The sequence below is a fragment of the Phocoena sinus genome, chromosome 8 (genome assembly GCF_008692025.1).
Source record: "Phocoena sinus isolate mPhoSin1 chromosome 8, mPhoSin1.pri, whole genome shotgun sequence".
Lineage (NCBI taxonomy): Eukaryota > Metazoa > Chordata > Mammalia > Artiodactyla > Phocoenidae > Phocoena > Phocoena sinus.
Window position 1 is genome coordinate 104,961,818 of NC_045770.1, and position 8,969 is coordinate 104,970,786.

Below are 8,969 nucleotides of genomic sequence, written 5' to 3' on the forward strand. Positions count from 1 at the left end.
TGTACAGAGGGCTGCCAAGGAGCGTGCAAAGGAAACAGCTCTCATCTGGGGGCCTGCAGACATCCCCACTCTGTGACTTTTCTTGGGGGACGGTCACTTGGTCTCCAAGGCTTGAGTGCTCTAGAACCGGACCGCCAATTAAATCACTTGGTAGTACGTTGCTTTTGTTGTTGTTTATTTGCTGTTTCAAGGAGGGAGAGGTGGTGGGCCAGACCTGAGAGGTGATTCCTCTCTGGAATAGCATCGGAGCCTGCGCTCACCACTCCTGCCCTGGGTCCCCCCTCCCCCCCTCCCCGAGAAGGAAGGACACCCTGCCCGCCCTGCCATAGCCCCTGCAGCCTGTGGGTCAGAGCAGGCAGCGTGGGCATGACCGGCGCTGGGTTCCCAGGGCAGCTCTTCCCTTTTCTGCACTTCGAGAACTGGGATGGGGGGGGGTGGGGGGGGTGGGGAAGAAGTTTGTTTTCAATTACCTCACTGGAGTGGGACAGACTTTGTTGTTGGGTTTGTTTTGGGGTTTTTTTTCCGCTTTCTTTCATTTCCTAAACGAGGAGAAAATGAGCTGAGAAAGGGGAGCTGGCGGGGGGTTGGGGGCAGGGGATTTTCTGGGGCATCAGGAGCAGCTCTGATGAAACCTGCCTTGGAGGGGCCCTTTGCAAAAGTGCTGGGGGGGGGGGACCTCCCACCCGCCCCTCCCCCAGCCAGAATGCTGTGGAGTTTCAATGACATTCTTGGCCAGTGAGCCGGAAGATCTTCTGATGCCCAGGCCAAGGTCAAGGAGGCAGATGCCCAGCGGGTGACTGGCACTGAGGCTGGCTAGGAGGTCCCCTAGCAGCCACCCTTTCAGAGGGAGGGAGCCACAGAAGGAAGGGGAGCGGGAGGGGGAGAAGGGAGCCTCTCAAGTCCTTCTCCCCTGGTGTGCAGCCTGCTCCTTGCAGAGAGTGTCTGCACAGACAATGTGGTTTGGATTTGGCTGAGCCCCTCTGCACCTTATAAAGCACCTTGCTGAGTCAGGGAGAAAGCAGCCCCAACACGGGAGAGGAGGAGGGGCCAGGGGAGAAAGGGGAAAGAGGGAGAGGGGAGCCGAAGGAAGCGGGGTGCTGAGGGAAGAGGAGGGAGAAAACAAGGGATGGGGCAGGAGACACAAAGAAGAGCGGACTGCAGTGGAAGGGGAGGAAAGCTTCCCATGCCCTCACCCCCGCCAGCAAATGTTCACCTCGGGAGTCCAGAGAGAGAGCCTCGGTCTGCAGGAACCGAGGGCTGCAGCTCTGAAGTGGGGACCCAGGCCAGGTGGGTGCAGGGACAACTGGCTTTCCACACCGCCCCGGGCTTGATGCCGTGACCCTACAAGCTGGGGAAGTCATGTTCTCCCTCTGCCTCTTGTCTGGACTTGCACCCCTGCCCTCTCCCCTCACCTGGCGGGGACGGGGTGGGGGGTGGGGGGCAAGCCTCTCCCCTCCCCCATCTTCCCCACTGCCAAAGGGAAAATCAACTCCGTCTCCAAGCTGCCAGTGCCCCTCTGCCCCTCTGTCTGGGCAAAGGCAGCAGGCTAGGAGCTGCCAGTTGGTTTGGGGTAGGGGCTAGAATAAAGACTGTGCCTTTATTCTGCCAAATCCCAAAGGGGGCTGGGCTGAGGGAGTTGCAGGGAGAAGGGAGAAGCAGAGCAGCGAGAGCCCCTCCAGGCTTTCTGTGGGGTGGTGGGCACAGGTGGCTGCCCTCTGATTTCCAGCTGGGGACCTTGGGGAAGTTCCTGCACCCCTGTGGCTCTCAGAAAGGGATGTTTGTTTGGGGCCCTGCCAGCTCTCACGATCTGGGATTGCTGCTGGGGGCAGGGCAGAGGTTAGAGGAGACACTGGCCCCCTGAGCTCCAGATCCATCTGTCCCACGAAGCGTTGCACAGGTATTTCCTGAGCCCCTGCTGGGTGCCAGGTCCTGTAAAGGACAGAGAGACAAGGAAAACCCACCCCTGCCTTCAAGAATTTCACAGTCTTGTGACAGGGGACACTACTAAACTGAGATCAGAGGATGATGAGGGAAGGAGAGCTCTGGGCGGAGGTGGAGCTTCTGGATGGAAATGTGGCTGAATGGCAGGAGGGGCAGCGGCAGCCCACCACAGGCCAAAGGGCGTGGCTCACGGGGCTGCCTGCTGTGGGCAGAGGGCATAGGGCAGGACTGGGAGTCAGGATGCCAGGCTTCCAATTGGGCGGCGGGCCTTGGGACAAGCCCACCACCTCTTGGCGGAATGCGCTATGACCACCTCTGCCTCCCCTCCCATGGGATGGTGGGAGTATCAGTGAGCCGATAAGGAGGATGCTGTTTTGATGCCCTCTCTGGCCTTCCAGACTTCAGTCCTTACCATCCGCAGGGGGTAGCAGGTCAGGCCTCAAAGGGTGTGTCTGGGTAGGGGGCAGGGCTGGCACCCAGAGACTACTGAGCTGCCCTCCAAGGGGCTGGGGGTGAGTCAGTGTTGGCTCAGGGACAGGCTAGGGGTCCACCCCTCCCTCCTGCCTCCCCTCCTCCCCCCATAACTGGCATTCCCAGGGAAGGCTCTCTATATGCCCCAAAGGCCCCATGTCCCATGCAGATGCAGAACTGGCATTGAAGGGGCCCTGACCCCTGGGGTGTCCGGGGAAGCCTCTGGTCCAGTCCCCTCCTGGTGGGTGAGCAGCAGTGTGGTATTGGAGAAGTCCACAGAGATGAGTAAGGACATTCACTCATTCATTCATTTGTTCACCAAACATTCCTTGAGCTCCTACTCTGTGCCAGGTTCCAGGGACACAGAGAGGAGGCCTAAGAGGCCCTGGGGTCAAGAGGCAGAGGCTGGCCTGCGCCGCAGGCAGGAGAGGCAGCGGCCGGCCCCAGAGACTCCGCCAGCCGGCTGCAACGCCTGGCATTCCTTGGCGACACACTGCTCCTTTGCGCCTCTCAGGCTTAACTCGTGACAGGCGTTGAAACGTACTGAGCTCTCACCACGAGTCAGGTTCTGGGCTAAGGCTTTCTGTGAAAGATTTCATTCCATTCTTACAATAACCCTAGAAAATAAGACCTGCAGTGTCCCCATGTTACACACGAGGGGACTGAGGCTTGGTAACGTGAAGTGAAGTCGCTTGTCTAAGGTCACACCAGGAGGTAGAACCAGGGCTGGAACTGAGGACCATTTGCCTTGAGCACCTCGCCCCCTTAACTGCCCCCACGGCGCAGGCGCAGGGACTCTTGAAAGGAGAAGAGGCTGGATGCGGAGACGGCAGTGCGTGCTGAGCACCCCCTGGCTATGAGGCATCTAACCTGGGGCACGCCTGGTCTCTCTCCTCAGGACACGAGCACGTTCTCTGCGACAGAGAGTCCCCATGTGCCTGGAGCAGGAGACCTGGGCTCTCCTGCCCGCGACCCGCCACACGCGACTAACTTGGCCAACCATGCCACGTGGCCCTCCTGGGTCGGTGAGAGGTGCCAGCCTGGGAGCACTCAGTCCCCTCAGCTGGAATTGTAGATTCCGCGAGCAGAGCAGTGAGCTTGAATCATGGAATGAGCACTGAGCTGGAAGGCAGACGGCTGCCTGCGCACAGAGTCAGGACGAGGCTGTACCTCCTGAGGGCCCGACCGACCGTGTGGCCTGCAAAGCGAGCCGCCGCGGACGTGCACCCCGGGAGGGGCGCCCCTCCGCCACTACGCACGCGTGCTCCAGCGTGACTGCAGGCGCGGGGGCCACCGAGGGCAGCAGGGGGAGGAAAGGCAGTGCACTTTCCCCTTTCTTCCAGGGTCAGGAGCCCAGAGGGCCTTGCCTCACCCTGAGCTGGCTGTGATGTCAGCGGAAACCCCAGGACCAAAGGCCTCCTCCTACCTTAGCAATAGTCCTGCATCCCCCACCTACACCTGGCCCAGCTCAGGCCTCCCGAGAAAAACGGCGCCCACAGCCCCTGCCTCCCAGCCGAGGAGAGGAACCAGGTCCTGCCGCCTGCCTCTCCCCTGCCCTACCTGGGCTGGCTCCCCGTCTGCAAGGATGTCAGGGTGATGGCTGTGTGAGGAGGACAGGGGCAGGAGGGGTACCCTCAGGGGCTCCACTACCACCCCAGTCCGCCAGAAGCTCCCCCGCCATTCTCCGGGATGTTCCATTGCCCTGGACACCCCATGCTCGGGCTCTGGGACTCCGGCACCCCGGCAGAGGAGCGGAGTTGCCTCTCTCTTATCCTGCACCTGATCCTTATCCTGCCCTGCTGAGTCACTGCCGCTCCTCCGCTCTGCCCCCTCCTTCCTGCCAGCGTTCCTCCTTCAGCCTTCTCAGGCTTTCTCCAGACTGTCTGGGTTCCACAGGGGCCCCGGGGGCTGGGGGCGGGTGTCAGAGGACAGGCTGCACTTGGCCCCTCTGGGGGGCTGTCCCAGCACCGCCGGGAGCTTGGCAGCACATGAGGTTGCCGCTCCGCCTTCACCAGCCGTGTGACCTTGGGCGAGCCACTTGACCCCTCTACACCTCAGTTTTCTCTTGCATAAGACAGGGGAGATGATAATGGTGCCTTCCTCAGTTAACACAAGTCAAATCTCTGGCACTTAACACGCGACAAGGTTAAATATTATCATGATCTGCCCTCCAGGCCCTATCCTCCCATCTCTGCTAAGGATGTGCCCCGACCCCTGCAAGCCTCCATGTCTACGAGTCTGTCTGTCTGTACCTACTCTGTTCTTTCCACTCTGCCTTCTTCCTGAGGCCTGTCCCCAGCACCCCCATGCTGACTCCCCGCACTGGCCACAGACACAGAACTCTAGAGAGTTCTGGAGTTGGGCCGCCACTCAGCTTTCCTCCAACGATAAATGATCCTGAGCATCTGCTTCGGCATCCCAGACAGCTTCCTCATAGGGGGTCAGTGTCGTGGAGGAGGGCCGGCCGGAGCGGGGAGGTTGGACACGGGGCACAGTGAGCTCTGAAGCGACCTGGGGAGACAGCCCACCCTGGCTGTGCCGGGCGCCAGGCCCCACCTGTCTGTGAGGAGCTCGCCGGGCCCCAAAGCCTCCTTTCCGAGGTCCACCTCGTGATTCTCGGCAGAGCGCCCTGAGCACGTGTCAGTTTCAGCCGCTGACGGCTGCAAAATGAAAATTCCATTGTTAAATGAAACAGGGACTCAAGAGCTCGGACAGGTGTGAGAACGGCTGTAGTGCCGAGAAGGGAGAGGTCAGAGGTCAGGGGGATGTCAAGGGAGACTTTGAGGGTGGCTGGGGAGAAACCGAGCAGCCAAAGTTGGGGAACCACACCTGGCCTGGAACCGGTTCCTGGGCCGGGAGGAACTGGCACTCGGGCCTGTAGGGCTCAGTCACCCCCCTCAAGGCTTTCTGAAGCATCTCCTGTATGTGCCCGCGGAACAGCGTGGTCCTATGGAGACCACACCCTGCCCGCCAGGGGCTGGGGGTCTGCGGGGACAGAGGGAAGATGGTTCCAGAGCCACCCTGCTCTTAGTTAGAGGCCTCATCCCCGCCCTGCCCCCAGTTCTCTGAAGTCTCTCCTTTCCCCCCACCCCCACCCCGGCACTGTAGGAAGCCCACCTTGGCCAGGGAGGATGCCTTCTGGGCGCCTAGCCCCGTGTTGGACACAGAGCTGGGACCCTCGGCTGCCTGCTTGCCCTCCCCAGGGCAGACCAGCCTGGTCTCTGTGCTGGAAGCTGGGACTGGACACGGTGTCTGTCTCCCTCTGCTGGTCCCTTAGGGGACAGCCAGGACAGAGCGCTTTCCCCAGAGCGGGTGGTCCCATGGCTCCCGAGAAACAGCGGATGGCGAGGGATGGGGGCACTGAGGAAAGGGTCTGGGGACTCAGGCTGGGCTCCAGGCTGTAGGAACACCAACACTGCCGCCCAGGTTCCCTCGGCCCAAAGCCGGCCTCCAACAGGGGCCCCGAGGGGTGGTCTCAGGGAGGCCAGGTCGCCTCCCTGATGCTTTCCCCGCGGGCCCGCAGGCCACAAACAGCTTCCTTCCCTTCTAACCCATGAATGGAGCTGTCAACCACAGATTTATCTAAACCTTTTGTGAAGCTATTTATCCTTCCAGCCGAGACCGCATCTCGGGGTAATGAGTTCCATCGGAGTCCTCCCCTGCTGGGTGAAGCACGCTGCCTTTCATTTGTCCTAAACTTACCTCACTTGTGCTCCAAGGGGGCCCTGTAACTCCAGCATGCCAGGTTTTGGTGAACAAGCCTGAGCTTCCCCTTCCCATCTGCAGGTTTAAAAATTCCATCCCATCTCCCTCCACCTTCAGCCCTGCAGTCTGAAGGGACCTGGTCTCTGACCTGTGCCTGGAGCCTAGCAGTGCGGGCACAGCCATTACCTCATGCCAGCCTCCAGTTAGCTGGTGCGGCAGAGGGCACACCGGGGGCCCAGAATCAAGGGGCGGCACGCAGCCCTGCCTACACCCACGCCTCTTCTTGGGGCTGACTTTTACCCCAACCCTAATTCTCTGAGTATTTTCCAGTTCCTGGCCTCCAGAACTTTCCTCTGTAATGTTTCTGTGGGGGGATTTCCCTCTCACTTCCTAGTATGGATTCACCCTGGCTTCGTCCGTGCTGGTGATGTATTTTGTCCCTGGTCCTGACCCCAGAATACCATGAGGGGGTCACTCCAGAGATGGGGGTGCTAGGACACAACAATCCCAGTAACAGCAACACTGACCGTGTGAACTAAGGGCTCTATTTTTTTTAACAATTTTTTTTTTTTTTTTTGGCTGTGTTGGGTCTTCGTTGCTGCACGTGGGCTTTCTCTAGTTGCGGCAAGCAGGGGCTACTCCTGGTTGCGATGTGCGGGCTTCTCCTTGGGGTGGCTTCTCTTGTTGCGGAGCACGGGCTCTAGGCGCGCGGGCTCTAGAGCGCAGGCTCAGTAGCTGTGGCGCACGGGCCTAGTTGCTCCGCGGCACGTGGAATCTTCCCAGACCAGGGCTCGAACCCGTGTCCCCTGCACTGGCAGGCGGATTCTTAACCACTTCACCACCAGAGAAGTCCCTGGCTTCAAGTCTTGTAACCTCTCTGAACCCTATACTCTTGGGGCATCTGACCTGTTTATTAAACCACTGCTATGTGCCAGGCTTGTTCTGGTTGCTGGGAGAAATGCCAGTGAACAAGAAAGGCCCGGGCAGGGCTTGCCTCTGGGGGCTCGAGGCACCTGGTGTGCCACAAAGGCATGATAGGTGGGCAAGTAGAGCCCCACCAGCTCAGTGCCCCCGCCAGCTCAGTGCCCCCAGCAGCTCAGTGCCCCCAGCAGCTCAGAGCTCCCTTACCTGCTCGGCAACCCCAGAGTCACCAGGCAAATCCCGTCTCCCGTGTGCGCAGCCCAGCAGGCTCTGCCAGAGGCTTTGGCACAGTCAGGCCCTCTGGTTTGTCTCTCTCCAGTCGAGTGGAAGCCCATGAGGGCAGGGAGTTTCGTCGTGTGCTTTCTTTCCTACACTCAGGAAAGCGTGTCTAACACGTGTTAAATGAACGAATTACTGAGCTCTGAGGATTCTGCGATTTCAAACGTAACCAGCTGAGTGAGAAGCGGTGGTTGAACGGAAGAAATTTCCAGACAGAAAATGTTTAAAAGTTTGAAATGGTAACCACCTTCATCCGTTCCATATCCACCCCTGATATTCACACACACACACACACACACACACACACACAAAATCACATACTTGTGTACTTGAAGGAGACCACCCCTACTGTGGGGTATGGCGAAGACTGTAAGAATGTGGGGTTTGAAAGGATCTTGAGAGAGCATCTCATCCAACCCCCTCATTTTATCAAGGAGGAAACAGGCTCAGAGAAGGGCCTCGACTTGCTTGAGGCTGTCTGTAGCAGGGCTAGAGTCGCAAGGTCCTCGTCCCCTGTTGTGTGTTCTCCCTTCTGGACCTGAAAGGCCTTTTTGGCTATGCCAACTGCAAGCCTGGAGAGGCTGCTTGGCCTCCGATTGGAAAGTTCCCTTCCAGCCCCACAGCCTGGGGGAAGCAGGCCTGCCAATTCCAGCTCCTCTCCAGAGCTGTGGCTAGGTGAGGGGCTCAGGGAAGCCGAAGGGCCCCCTCGGGATCACAGCACGTCAAGGTGGGAAGGGACCTCAGTGAGTATCTCGTGCCACCAACCACACTGTACAGCCGCAGAGACAGGAGAGACTCGCCCAAAGTCACACAGCAAGTCAGCGTTGAAGCACAGACCAGAGACCCAGGACTCCCGAGTCCTGGCTCTAGGCTCTTTTCTCGTGTCCGAACCCTTCAGAAGGGTCAGGTGATTCCCAACTTTTGGCAGGTGTGTGTGTGCAGTGGAAGAAAGACTCATCAAGAGTCCTAAAGCGTTGGGAATTCCCTGGTGGTGCAGTGGATTAGACTCCGCGCTCCCAATGCAGGGGGCCCAGGTTCGATCCCTGGTCAGGGAACTAGAGCCCACATGCACGCCGCAACTAAGAGTTCACATGCCTCAACTAAGGAGCCCGCCCGCAGCAACTAAGACCTGGTGCAACCAAATAAATAAATATTAAAAAAAAAAAGAGAAAGTCCTAAAGCGTTTATATCTCCCTCTCCCTTCCCCCGGGGCCTTGCTCCAAAGACCTCAATGCCACAGGACCCTACTGGTCCCACAGGTGTCAGGGGCAGAGACACGGGTGTGCGATTAGTCACACCTTCCCCTCCCTGCCTTCCAGGGAGCTTTGGCATCTACCTTCTGTTCCAGCTGGGCTGCTCCGGCAATGGCTGTGGGGAAGAGGTGGAGAAGCCATGAAGGCTCTGCTGATTTTCACTGGAATGAAAAGAGAGAGGACGAGATCCAGAGAGAAGGAGGAAAGTAAGGAAGAGAATAACGAATGCTAGGTTCCTTGGGGGGCAGGGGTTCGCACAGAATGTGGGGGGACAGCTATTGTCCACGGAAGGGTTGGACTGTGGGCAGAGGCTGGAAGTTTTGTTCCTTTCATCACAGCACCATGCTACGTGCTACGAGGGAATCAGAGGCAACTCGGCTACACTTGGGTCACACACCT

The 8,969-nt window shown here is 59.0% G+C and overlaps 1 long non-coding RNA gene across 1 annotated transcript in view; it reads left to right on the plus strand.

Annotated features, from left to right (window-relative positions):
- Nucleotides 1-4,190, plus strand: part of LOC116757788 — a 52,230-nt gene extending 48,040 nt beyond the window's left edge. Inside the window, exon 3 of the long non-coding RNA XR_004351080.1 lies at nucleotides 3,311-4,190. This is a non-coding gene — a long non-coding RNA (uncharacterized LOC116757788). The remainder of the gene's footprint in view (nucleotides 1-3,310) is intronic.
- The last annotated feature ends 4,779 nt before the right edge of the window (nucleotides 4,191-8,969 follow it).